Below are 13,368 nucleotides of genomic sequence, written 5' to 3'. Positions count from 1 at the left end.
AGGGGGGGGGGTCGGGGCTGTCACGTGTGTCCGGTTGTTGTTGGGGGCGGGGGGGGGGGGGGTCCCGGTTGTCGCCTCCGGGTGTTGCCGCCACCGAGCGGCTGTTGCGGGGGGGGGGGGGGTTGTCGCGGGGTCGCGGCTGTTGTCGCCGCTCCGGGTGTTGTCGCCGCTCCGGGTGTCGCAGCCCGCGGTTGTTGTGGTCGCCGGTTCCCCGGTTGTGCCGGTCCCCTCCGTCGCGCTGTTGCTGCCTCCGGTTGTTGCGTTGCCGCCGCTGTTGTCCCTATGGGTGTTGCGCTGTTGTCCCTATGGGTGTTGCACAGGGAGCCCTGCGGGTGTTGCCCGTGGGGCTGTCGCACCGGCCCCTTCCGCCTGTTGTCTCGCCGGGTGTTGCGGCTGTTGCGTTGCCGTTTGCGCCTGTCGTGTCACCCCCGTCCGCGGGTTGTCGCGCGGTCCCTCGGGCTGTTGCGCCGGGGCCCTCCGCGTGTTGGGCCCCTCCCTCCGCCTGTTCCACCCCCTCCCTCCGCCTGTTCCTCCCATTCCAACCCCAAACGGTCCCTGTGAGCCCCGATGGGCCCCGGTGTCCGGGAAGGGCCCAGGAGTCCGGGAAGGGGCCCAGGCGTCCGGGAAGGGCCCAGGAGTCCGGGAAGGGGCCAGGAATCCGGGAAGGGCCCAGGCGTCTGGGAAGGGCCCAGGCGTCCGGGAAGGGCCCAGGAATCCGGGAAGGGGCCCAGGAATCCGGGAAGGGGCCCAGGAGTCCGGGAAGGGGCCCAGGAGTCCGGGAAAGGGCCCAGGCGTCCGGGAAGGGCCCAGGCGTCCGGGAAGGGCCCAGGAGTCCGGGAAGGGGCCCAGGAATCCGGGAAGGGCCCAGGAGTCCGGGAAGGGCCCAGGAATCTCGGGAAGGGGCCCAGGAGTCCGGGAAGGGCCCAGGCGTCCGGGAAGGGGCCCAGGAATCCGGGAAGGGGCCCAGGAGTCCGGGAAGGGCCCAGGAGTCCGGGAAGGGGCCCAGGTGTCCGGGAAGGGTCCAGGAATCCGGGAAGGGGCCCAGGAATCCGGGAAGGGGCCCAGGAGTCCGGGAAGGGCCCAGGAGTCCGGGAAGGGCCCAGGAATCCGGGAAGGGGCCCAGGAATCCGGGAAGGGGCCCAGGAGTCCGGGAAGGGCCCAGGAGTCCGGGAAGGGCCCAGGAGTCCGGGAAGGGGCCCAGGAGTCCGGGAAGGGGCCCAGGAGTCCGGGAAGGGCCCAGGAGTCCGGGAAGGGGCCCAGGCGTCCGGGAAGGGGCCCAGGAGTCCGGGAAGGGGCCCAGGAATCCGGGAAGGGGCCCAGGCGTCCGGGAAGGGCCCAGGAGTCCGGGAAGGGCCCAGGAATCCGGGAAGGGGCCCAGGAATCCGGGAAGGGCCCAGGAATCCCGGGAAGGGCCCAGGAATCCGGGAAGGGGCCCAGGCGTCCGGGAAGGGGCCCAGGAGTCCGGGAAGGGGCCCAGGAATCCGGGAAGGGCCCAGGCGTCCGGGAAGGGGCCCAGGAGTCCAGGAAGGGCCCAGGAATCCGGGAAGGGCCCAGGAGTCCGGGAAGGGGCCCAGGAGTCCGGGAAGGGGCCCAGGAGTCCGGGAAGGGGCCCAGGAGTCCGGGAAGGGCCCAGGCGTCCGGGAAAGGGCCCAGGAATCCGGGAAGGGCCCAGGAATCCCGGGAAGGGGCCCAGGAGTCCGGGAAGGGGCCCAGGAGTCCGGGAAAGGGGCCCAGGAGTCCGGGAAGGGGCCCAGGAAACCGGGAAGGGCCCAGGAGTCCGGGAAGGGGCCCAGGAGTCCGGGAAGGGCCCAGGAGTCCGGGAAGGGGCCCCGGCGTCCGGGCTGACCCGTTCTCCCGGTTTTCCGCAGTTTGGACCAACGTGGAGCCCCGCTCCGTGGCCGTTTTTCCCTGGCATTCCCTCGTGCCCTTCCTGGCCCCCAGCCCCCCCGACGGCGCCGCCGCCCCCCCCGCGGGGGCCCAGCCCGCCCCCCAGCCCGCGGCGGCCAATCAGGGCAAAGGTGAGCGACCCCGCCCCCAAAAAAACCCCGAAATCGCGCGGTTTACCCCCAAAATCCCGCGTTTTACCCCCCAAAACCCCGCATTTTACCCCCCAAAATCCCACGTTTTACCCCCAAATTCCACGTTTTACCCCCCAAATCCCGCGTTTTACCCCCCAAAACCCCACTTTTTACCCCAAAATCCCGTGTTTTGCTCCCCAAATCTCACGTTTTACCCCCAAAATCCTGCATTTTACCCCCCAAATCCCACGTTTTACCCCCAAAACCCCAACTTTTCCCCCAAAACCCCACATTTTACCCCCAAACCCCACGTTTTACCCCCAAAATCCCGCATTTTACCCCCCAAATCTCCGCATTTTACCCCCCCAAACCCCACGTTTTATCCCCCAAATCCCGCGTTTTACCCCAAAATCCCGCGTTTTACCCCCAAAACCCTGCATTTTACCACCAAAACCCCACGTTTTACCCCAAAATCCCACATTCTACCCCCAAACCCCACGTTTTACCCCCCAAACCCCGCGTTTTACCCCCAAATCCCCCGTCTTACCCCAAAATTCCGTGTTTTACCCCCAAATCGCGCATTTTATCCCCAAATCCCACATTTTACCCCCCAAAACCCCGCGTTTTACCCCCAAAACCCCGCGTTTTACCCCCAAAACCCCACATTTTACCCCAAAACCCCTCCTTTTACCCCCAAACCCCACATTTTACCCCCAAAACCCCCCGTTTTACCCCCAAATCCCACATTTTACCCCCAAAACCCCACGTTTTACCCCAAAACCCCACGTTTTACCCCAAAACCCCACATTTTACCCCAAAACCCCCCGTTTTACCCCAAAATCCCGTGTTTTACCCCCAAATCGCGCATTTTATCCCGAAATCCCACATTTTACCCCAAAACCCCCCTTTTTACCCCCAAAACCCCTCATTTCACCCCAAACCCCCCCCTCCCCCGCAGACCCCCCCGAGGTGGCCCCGGTGACCCCGGAGGCTGCGGCCGCCATGGGGGGAGGGGGGGGCGGCCCCCCCCGCCCCCGCAGCCCCCCCCCCGCCCAGGCCGCGGCCCCTCCCCCCCCGCCCGGGGGGGGGGGGCGACGAGGAGGCCCCGGGGCCGCCCCCCCCCCCGCCTGGACAGCGAGACCGAGAGCGACCACGACGACGCGTGAGTGCGACTGTTGTCACCCGGTTGGCCGCCTGTTGTCCGCCTGTTGTCCACTTGTTGGCCGCCTGTTGTCCGCCTGTTGTCCGCCTGTTACCTACCTGTTTTCCGCCTGCCATCCGCATGTTTTCCGCCTGTTGTCTTCCGACTCTTGTCCGCCTGTTGTCACCCTGTCTTCCGGCTGTTGGCCGCCTGTTGCCTACCTGTTTTCTGCCTGTCATCCACATGTTTTCCGCCTGTTGTCTTCCGACTCTTGTCCGCCTGTTGTCACCCTGTCTTCCGGCTGTTGGCCGCCTGTTGCCTACCTGTTTTCTGCCTGTCATCCACATGTTTTCCGACTGTTGTCTTCCGGCTGTTGTCCGCCTGTTGTCACCCTGTCTTCCGGCTGTTGGCCGCCTGTTACCTGCCTGTTTTCTGCCTGTCATCCGCATGTTTTCCGACTGTTGTCTTCCGACTGTTGTCCGGCTGTTGTCATCCTGTCTTCCGCCTGTTGCCTACCTGTTTTCCGCCTGTCATCCGCGTGTTTTCCGCCTGTTGTCACCCTGTTTTCTGCCTGTTGGCCGCCTGTTCTCTTGTCTGCTTTCTGCCTGTCTTCCGCCTGTTTTCCATCTCCTATCTGCCTGTTGTCCACCTGTTGCCTACCTGTTTTCCACTTGTCTTGCCCTTGTTATCTGCTTGTTTTCTGCCTGTTGTCCGCCTGTTGCCTGCCTGTTGTCCGCTTGTTGCCTACCTGTTTTCCGCCTGCTGTCCGCTTCTTGGCCACCTGTTGTTCCCCTGTGCGCCCAGCTCTGCTCCAGTTGTGTGCCTGGTGCGGCCACCTGTTGCCCGGTTGTGCAGCCGCCTGTTGCCTGCCTGTTTTCCGCCTGTTGTCCGCTTGTTGGCCTCCTGCACATCCTGTTGCGCTCTAGCTGTGCGCCTGGCTCGGCCGGCTGTTGCTGGGCTGTGCGGCTGCCTCTTGTCCGCCTGTTGTCTGCCTGTGTGTCCGCCTGTCGTCCAGCTGCCTGAGTGGAGTCCGACTGAACACCCCGCTCATGGAGCTGCTGTCCGGCTGTGCGTCCGCCTGTTGTAGAACTGCGTGTCCGCCTGTTGACTGCGTCCGCTTGTTATCCAGCTGTGTGGACAGGGGTTATCTGATTGTATGGGTGCTTGTTGTATGACTGCGCTTGTTGTCCGGCTGTCTTCTTTTTCAACCGCCTGAATGGTGTCCTGTTGAGGGCCCCACTTATGGGGCTGCTGTTCGCTTGTGTGTCCAGCTGTTGTCTGCCTGTGCATGCGGCTGCTGTCAGGTTGCCGGCCCTGTTGACCGCCTGAATGGCGTCTGACTGTGCCCGCTTGCTGCTCTGGCTGTTGCCTGCTGGTGCGTGCGGCTGTTGTGCGGTTGTCCAGCCGCCTGTTCGTCCAGCTCTTGTCTCCCTGTCTGATTGGTTGTTGTGCAGCCTGCGCAAACGGTGTCTGGTTGTGCGCTCGCTTGTAGATCCGACTGTAGCCTGGTTGAGAGTCTCAGTGTTGTCTGTGCGGCTGTTGTCTGATTGTTGTTAAAATACGTGTGTTGTTGTCTGCCTTGCCCACGCACTCCCAGACCCGCCTGTTGTCCGCCTGTGCATCCGCCCGTCCGCTTGTAGCTCCCCTGTCCCCCGCGTCCGCCTGTTGTCCGCCTGTGCGCGCGGGGGCTGGAAGGGCGCCCGCGGGCGGGGGGAGGGGGCCGTCCGCCTGTTGCGCGACTGTTGCCCGGGGGTCGCGCAGGTTCCTGTCGGCCGCCCCGGAGCTGCCGCTGCCGCTGCCCCCCGGGAAGCGCCGGACACAGTCGCTCAGCGCCCTCCCCAAGGAGCGCGACGGCGCCGCCGACAAGGACGCGCGGAGCCCCTCCAAGGTACAGGCGGACGCACAGCCGGACGCACACCCGAGCGCACAACCGGACGCACAACCGGACGCACAACCGGACACACCCCCGCGCACAGTGGGACGCACAGCCGGACGCACAGCCGGACGCACAACCGGACGCACAGCCGGACGCACAACCGGACGCACAGCCGGACACACACCCCCATGCACACCCACGTGCACAGCCAGACGCACACCCGGACACACACCCGGACACACACCCGAGCGCACAACCGGACGCACAACCGGACGCACCCCCGCGCACACTGGGACGCACACCCACACGCACAGCCAGACGCACAGCCGGACACACACCCGGACGCACCCGCACGCACACCCGCACGCACACCCGCGCGCACAACCGGACGCACAACCGGACACACACCCGGACGCACCCCCGCGCACAGTGGGACGCACACCCACATACACAGCCGGACGCACAGCCGGACGCACAACCGGACACACACCCCCATGCACACCGACGTGCACACCCACGCGCACACCCGGACACACAGCTGCACGCACAGCCGGATGCACAACCGGACGCACAGCCGGATGCACACCCCCGTGCACACCCACGCGCACAGCCAGACACACAGCCGGACGCACAGCCGGACGCACCCCCGGGCACAGTGGGACGCACACCCGCACGCACACCCGCACACACAGCCGGACGCACAGCCGGATGCACAGCCGGACGCACAGCTGGACACACACCCGAGCGCACACCCACACGCACAACCGGACTCACAACCGGACACACCCCCGCGCACAGTGGGATGCACACCCGCATGCACAGCCGGACGCACAACCGGACACACACCCCCATGCACACCGACATGCACACCCACGCGCACACCCGGACACACAGCTGCACGCACAGCCAGACGCACAACCGGACGCACAGCCGGACGCACACCCCCCGTGCACACCCACGCGCACAGCCAGACGCACAGCTGGACACACACCCGCACGCACACCCACACGCACAGCCGGATGGACAACCGGACGTACAGCCGCACACCCCCACGCACACCCGGACGCACACCCAAGCCCACAGCCGCACGCACACCTGCAAACACACCGGGACGCGCACCCGCGCGCACAGTCGGACGCACAACCGGACGCACAGCCGGACACACACCCGCGTGCACACCTGGACGCACACCCGGACATACACCTGGACGCACACCCAAGCCCACAGCCGCACGCACAGCTGCAAATGCACCCGGACACACAGCGGGACGCACACCCAGACCCACATTCAGACGCACACCCGGACACACACCCGCACGCAGAGCCCCATGCACACCCGCACGCACAGCCGCACACCCGCACGTACACCCCAGCCCACAACCGGACGCACAACCGGACACACACCTGGACGCACCCCCGCACACACAGCCCTACGCGCACAGCCGCACGCGCACACCTGGACACGCTCCGCCGCGCACAGCCGCACATGCAGCCGGACGCACACCCGGACACGCATTGAGACGCACAACCGGGCGCACTGTCACATGCACAGCTGGACGCACACCTGGACGCACAACCGGACGCACACCCGCACACACAACCGGACGCACACCTGGACATACACCCAGACGCACACCCGGATGCACACCCGGAAATACACCTGGACACACACAGTCGGACGCACACCCGGACCCACAGGGCCATCCCCACAGGCTCCCCCTGCCCTTTTTCTGGGCTGTGGCCCCTTTAAGGCCCCGCGATGGGCGGGGGTGGGCGGGGCAGGGGACGGGGCCGGCCTTGGCCCCGCCCCCACCCACCCAGCAGCGCTCCCTGCCCCTCCCACCTGGGGGGCGTGGCCGCTTATGGGCCCCGCCCCTTCTAGAGGGCGTGTCCATGTGTGACCCCGCCCCCTTCCCCCGCGGGGGGCGTGGCCACCAGCCCCCCCACCTCGTGGGTGGGTGTGTCAGGAAGCTCCGCCTCCACGTGGGCGTGGCCGCGCGTAGCCCCGCCCCCAGGCTGAATGGGATGGGGGGATGAGGGGGGTGCTAAGAGGCTCCACCCCCTGTGGGCGTATCCTGGGGGGCGTGTCCCCACGTGACCCCGCCCCCGGGGGCGTGGCCAGTAGCTGCCCGGGGGATCAATGGGCGGGGTGGTGGTGGGAGGCCCCCCCGTGGGCGTGGCCGGGGGGCGTGTCCTCATGTGACCCCCGCCCCCATATCTCCGGGGGGCGGGGCCAGCAGCCTCCTTAGCTACTCCCTTTGGGGTCAATGGGTGGGTGGGGGGTGCAAAGAGGCCCCGCCCCCCAGTGGGCGTGACCAGGCACGTGGCCCCGCCCCCACACCCCGGGGGGCGGGGCCAGCAGCCTCCTTAGCCACTGCCTGTGGGATCAATTGGGGGCGTGGCTTCCAAGGAGGCTCCGCCCCCGTGGGCGTGGCCAGGGGCGTGACCCCGCCCCCAAACGCCCGGGGGGGGCGGGGCCAGCAGCCTCCTTGGTCGATACCTGTGACCCTTAGAGGGATGAATGGGAGGGGGGGCGGGGCCCAAGGAGGCTCCGCCCCCGTGGGCGTGTCCGAGGGGGCGTGTCCTGACGCGGCCCCGCCCCGCAGCGGGACAAGGAGCACATCCGGCGGCCCATGAACGCCTTCATGATCTTCAGCAAGCGGCACCGCGCGCTGGTGCATCAGCGTCACCCGAACCAGGACAACCGCACGGTCAGCAAGATCCTGGGCGAGTGGTGGTACGCGCTGGGGGCCAGGGAGAAACAGCAGTACCACGAGCTGGCCTTCCAGGTGCGCTATGGGGCGCTATGGGTCACTATGGGGTGGATATGGGGCGGCTATGGGGCGCTATGGGGCGGCTATGGGTCACTATGGGGCGCTATGGGGCGCTATGGGGTGGATATGGGTCACTGTGGGGCGCTATGGGGCGCTATGGGGCGCTATGGGGCGCTATGGGGCGCTATGGGGCGGATATGGGGCGCTATGGGTCCCGCTATGGGGTGGGTGGTGGTACGCGCTGGGGGCCAGGGAGAAACAGCAGTACCACGAGCTGGCCTTCCAGGTGCGCTGTGGGGCGCTATGGGGTGGATATGGGGTGGCTATGGGGCGCTATGGGGCGCTATGGGGTGGATATGGGGTGGCTATGGGGCGCTATGGGTCCCGCTATGGGGTGGGTGGTGGTACGCGCTGGGGGCCAGGGAGAAACAGCAGTACCACGAGCTGGCCTTCCAGGTGCGCTATGGGGCGGATATGGGGTGGATATGGGGTGGATATGGGGCAGCTATGGGGCGCTATGGGGCGGGTATGGGGTGCTATGGGGCGCTATGGGTCACTATGGGGCGCTATGGGGCGCTATGGGGCGGGTGTAGGTCCTGCTACGGGGCGCTATGGGGTGCTATGGGTCTCTATGGGGTCCCGCTATGGGTCCCGCTATGGGTCCCTATGGGTCGCTATGGGTCGCTATGGTCCCGCTATGGGTCCCTATGGGGTCCCTATGGGTCGCTATGGGTCGCTATGGGTCCCTATGGGTCCCTATGGGTCGCTATGGGTCCTATGGGTCTCTATGGGTCTCTGTGGGTCGCTATGGGTCTCTATGGGTCCCTATGGGTCTCTATGGGTTGCTATGGGTCGCTATGGTTCCCTATGGGTCTCTATGGGTCGCTATGGGTCTCTCGGTCTCTCTATGGGTCCCTATGGGTCCCGCTTATGGGTCTCTCGGTCTCTCTATGGGTCTCGCTATGGGTCCAGGTGAAGGAGGCGCACTTCAAGGCCCACCCTATTGGGAAATGGGGTCCCTATGGGTCCCTATGGGTCTCGCTATGGGTCGCTATGGGTCCCTCTATGGGTCCAGGTGAAGGAGGCGCACTTCAAGGCCCACCCGACTGGAAATGGTCTCTCTATGGGTCCCTATGGTCTCTCTATGGGTCTCGCTATGGGGCAGGTGAAGGAGGCGCACTTCAAGGCCCACCCTATTTGGAAACGGTGTCTCTATGGGTCTCTATGGGTCGCTATGGTCTCTCGGTCTCGCTATGGGTCGCTATGGGTCTTGCTATGGGACAGGTGAAGGAGGCGCACTTCAAGGCCACCCTATTGGGAATTGGGGTCCCTATGGGTCCCTATGGGTCCCTATGGGTCTCTATGGGTCTCTCGGTCTCTCTATGGGTCCCGCTATGGGTCTCGCTATGGGGCAGGTGAAGGAGGCGCACTTCAAGGCCCACCCAACTGGAAATGGGTCTCTATGGGTCCCGCTATGGGTCTCTATGGGTCCCTATGGGTCTCTCTATGGGTCCTGCTATGGGTCGCTATGGGTCCCTATGGGTCTCTCTATGGGTCCTGCTATGGGTCGCTATGGGTCGCTATGGGGCAGGTGAAGGAGGCGCACTTCAAGGCCCACCCTATTGGGAAACGGTGTCTCTATGGGTCCCTATGGGTCCCTGTGGTCCCTATGGTCCCTATGGGTCACACTATGGGTCTCTCGGTCTCTCTATGGGTCTCTATGGGTCCAGGTGAAGGAGGCGCACTTCAAGGCCCACCCCGACTGGAAATGGGGTCTCTATGGGTCCCTATGGGTCCCGCTATGGGTCGCTATGGGTCACTCTATGGGTCCAGGTGAAGGAGGCGCACTTCAAGCCCACCCTATTGGGAATTGGGGTCCCTATGGGTCCCTATGGGTCACACTATGGGTCTCTTGGTCTCTCTATGTGTCCCTATGGGTCCCGCTATGGGTCCCTATTGGTCCCTATGGGTCTCTCTATGGGTCCCTCTATGGGGCAGGTGAAGGAGGCGCACTTCAAGGCCCACCCTATTTGGAAATGGGGTCTCTATGGTCCTATGGGTCCCTATGTGTCTCTATGGGTCCCTATGGGTCCCGCTATGGGTCTCTCGGTCTCTCTATGGGTCCCTGTGGGTCGCTATGGGTCCCGCTATGGGTCCCGCTATGGGTCACTATGGGTCCAGGTGAAGGAGCGCACTTCAAGGCCCACCCCGACTGGAAATGGGGTCCCTATGGGTCCCTATGGGTCTCTCTATGGGTCTCTCTATGGGTCCCTATGGGTCGCTATGGGTCTCTATGGGTCCCGCTATGGGTCTCTATGGGGCAGGTGAAGGAGGCGCACTTCAAGGCCCACCCCGACTGGAAATGGGGTCTCTATGTGTCTCTATGGGTCTCTCTATGGGTCCCTATGGGTCTCGCTATGGGTCGCTATGGGTCCAGGTGAAGGAGGCGCACTTCAAGGCCCACCCCGACTGGAAACGGTGTCTCTATGGGTCCCTATGGGTCGCTATGGGTCTCTATGGGTCTCTCTATGGGTCTCTATGGGTCCCGCTATGGGTCGCTATGGGTCGCTATGGGGCAGGTGAAGGAGGCGCACTTTCAAGGCCCACCCCGACTGGAAATGGTTCTCTATGGGTCTCTATGGGTCTCTATGGGTCTCTATGGGTCCCTATGGGTCCCTATGGGTCACACTATGGTCTCGCTATGGGGCAGGTGAAGGAGGCGCACTTCAAGGCCCACCCCGACTGGAAATGGTGTCTCTATGGGTCCCTATGTGGTCCCTTATGGGTCCCTATGGGTCCCTATGGGTCTCTCGGTCTCTCCATGGGTCTTATGGGTCTCGCTATGGGTCGCTATGGGGCAGGTGAAGGAGGCGCACTTCAAGGCCCACCCCGACTGGAAATGGTGCAACAAGGAGCGCAAGAAGAGCAGCAGCGCCGAGGGGGGGGGGGCGGGCGGCGCCCGGGGGGGCCAAGGAGCCCCGGGAGCGGAGCGTGAGCGAGAGCGGCCCCGCCCCCCCGCACGGTGAGGCCCCGCCCCCCGGAGAGAGCCCCGCCCCGCCCCCCCAGAGAGAGCCCCGCCCCCCGGGAGAGCCCCGCCCCCCCAGAGAGAGCCCCGCCCCCCGGGACCCCCCCCGGGAGGAACTTGGGCGCCCCCCCGCAGGGAGAGCCCGCCCCCCGAGGGAGCCCGCCCCCGAGGGAGCCCCGCCCCCCGAGGGAGCCCGCCCCCCGAGGGAGCCCGCCCCCGCGGGCCGGAGCCCCGCCCCCGAGAGAGCCCCGCCCCCCCCGAGAGAGCCCCACCCCCAGAGGGAGCCCCGCCCTCGAGAGAGCCCCGCCCCCCCGGGACCCCCCCCCCCCCGGGAGGAACTTGGGTGCCACCGACCCCGCCCCCCCCCCGTGCGGAGAGCCCCGCCCCCACAGGGCCCCTCCCCCACCCGGAACCGGGACCCCCCCCGGGGAGCCCCGCCCCCCCGCAGGGAGAGCCCCGCCCCCCCCCCGGAACCGGGACCCCCCCGGGAGACCCCTGGGAGCCCCGCCCCTTGGCGAACCCCGCCCCCCCGGATCCCCCTCCCCCTCCCGAACCAAACCCCGCCCCCCCAGTTCGGAGCCCCTCCCCCCCAGGACAGGCCCCGCCCCTCCGGACCGGGCCCCGCCCCCAAATGGGCCCCGCCCCCCCCCCCGAGACCCTGGTTGGACCGGGACCCCCCCATTGGCCCCTCCCCCATTGCCCCTCCCCCATTGCCCCTCCCACATTGGCCCCTCCCCATTGCCACCCCCTCCCCCATTGCTGCCCCTCCCCCATTGGCCCCTCCCCCCATTGGTCCCTCCCCCATTGGCCCCTCCCCCATTACAGCCCCCTCCCCCATTCCCCTCCCCCATTGCTGCCCCTCCCCCATTGCCCCTCCCCCATTGCCCCTCCCCCACTCCTCCCTCCCCCCATTGCCCCTCCCACATTATCGCCCCTCCCCCATCGCCCCTCCCCCAATTCAGCCCCTCCCCCACAACTGACCCCCCCTCTTCCCCCCTCCCCCCCCCCGCAGGCGCCGCCGACCCCCCCGCGGGGGCGGCCGAGGGGCGGGGCCCGCCGGGGGGGCGGGGCCTGCAGGGGGCGCCGCCCCTCCCCCCCGCCCCCGGGCCTTCTCGCACAGCGGGGGGCTGGCCTGGGGGGGGGAGGGGCCGAGCGCGACGGCGGCCCCCCCTGCGGGACCTGGCCCAGGTGAGGGGGGGTCACCGGGGGGTCACGAGGGGGCTGGAATGAGGGGTCACGGGGGGGTCATGGGGGGTCATGGGGGGGGTCATGGGGGGTCATAGTCGGTTGGGGGGGTCATTGGGGTCAGTGGGGCTGGAATGGGGGGGTCACAGGGATAATGGGGGGGTCACGGGGGGTCATTGGGGGGTCATTGGGGGTCACGGGGTCATGGGGGGGTCATAGGGGGTTGGGAGTCATGGGGGGTCAATGGGGCAGGAATGGGGGGTTGGAGTGGGGGAGTCACGGGGGGGTCATAGGGGGGTGGGGGTCATGGGGGGTCAATGGGGCAGAATGGGGGGTCACGGGGGGGTCATGGGGGGGGTCACGGGGGTCAATGGGGGGTCATAGGGGGGTGGGGGGTCATGGGGGGTCAATGGGGCAGGAATGGGGGGTCACGGAGGGGTCATGGGGGGGTCACGGGGATCATGGGGGGTCAATGGGGCTGGAATGGGGGGGGTTGGAGTGGGGGGGGGTCAGTGGGGCCGGGGGGCGCTGGGAATGGGGGGGGAGGGGTCTGGAATGGGGGGGTCCCCGGGGGGGGTCACGCGGGGTGGGGGAGGGGCCGGTGTTAACGCCCGCCCCTCCCCCCTCGCCCCTCCCCCCCAGCTGGTCTCCGGCCCCGCCCCCTTCGCCGCCGCCGGCCCCGCCCCCCCCCGCGCGGCCCCGCCCCCCGCCCCGCGGGGGGGCCCAGCGAGGAGGGGCCGAGCGACGACGAGCGCATGGTGATCTGCGAGGAGGGCGACGATGACGTCATCGGTGAGGTCACCGCTGACGTCACCGCGGGGGGGGGGCGGGGCTGCGGGGGAGGGGCCTCATCCCGTGTCCCCCCCCCCCAGCGGACGAGGGGCCCCCCCCGCCCGGGGACATCGACCTCAAGTGCAAAGAGAGGGTCAGCGACAGCGACAGCGACGACGGGCGCCAGGTGGGGGCGCCGGGGGCAGGAGGGCGCCGTGGGGCAGCGTGGGCAGCTATGGGCAGCTATGGGGCTATGGGGCAGCTATGGGGCAGCTATGGGGCGGCTATGGGGCGGGGAGACGATATGGGGCAGGTGGGGGGTGCCGTGGGGCAGGAGGGCGCCGTGGGGCAGCTATGGGGCGGGGGAGCACTATGGGGCAGGTGGGGGCGCTATGGGGCAGCTATGGGGCAGCTATGGGGCGTGGGGGATGATATGGGGCAGGTGGGGGTGCCGTGGGGTGCTATGGGGCAGCTATGGGGCGGGGGGGTGCTATGGGGCAGGTGGGGGCGCTGTGGGGCAGCCGTGGGGCAGGAGGGCGCTATGGGGCACTATGGGGCAGCTATGGGGCGGGGGAGCAC

General features: G+C 67.4%; 1 pseudogene across 1 annotated transcript in view; it reads left to right on the top strand.

Moving 5' to 3' along the window:
• Positions 1–1,868: 1,868 nt before the first annotated feature.
• LOC148590045 (protein capicua homolog) overlaps positions 1,869–13,368 on the top strand; it is a 12,243-nt pseudogene continuing 743 nt past the window's right edge. Inside the window, exons 1-8 of the transcript XR_015914374.1 lie at positions 1,869–2,018; positions 3,141–3,180; positions 4,921–5,047; positions 7,641–7,823; positions 10,670–10,799; positions 11,954–12,021; positions 12,746–12,815; positions 12,899–12,976. The product of XR_015914374.1 is annotated as a protein capicua homolog (transcript). The remainder of the gene's footprint in view (positions 2,019–3,140; positions 3,181–4,920; positions 5,048–7,640; positions 7,824–10,669; positions 10,800–11,953; positions 12,022–12,745; positions 12,816–12,898; positions 12,977–13,368) is intronic.

The sequence above is a fragment of the Tinamus guttatus genome, unplaced genomic scaffold, assembly GCF_059628265.1.
Source record: "Tinamus guttatus ecotype Peru unplaced genomic scaffold, ASM5962826v1 Tinamus_guttatus_pri_ptg001812l, whole genome shotgun sequence".
Taxonomy (NCBI): domain Eukaryota; kingdom Metazoa; phylum Chordata; class Aves; order Tinamiformes; family Tinamidae; genus Tinamus; species Tinamus guttatus.
The sequence above is the reverse complement of the archived record's forward strand: the minus strand, read 5'-3'. Positions and strand labels throughout refer to the sequence as shown.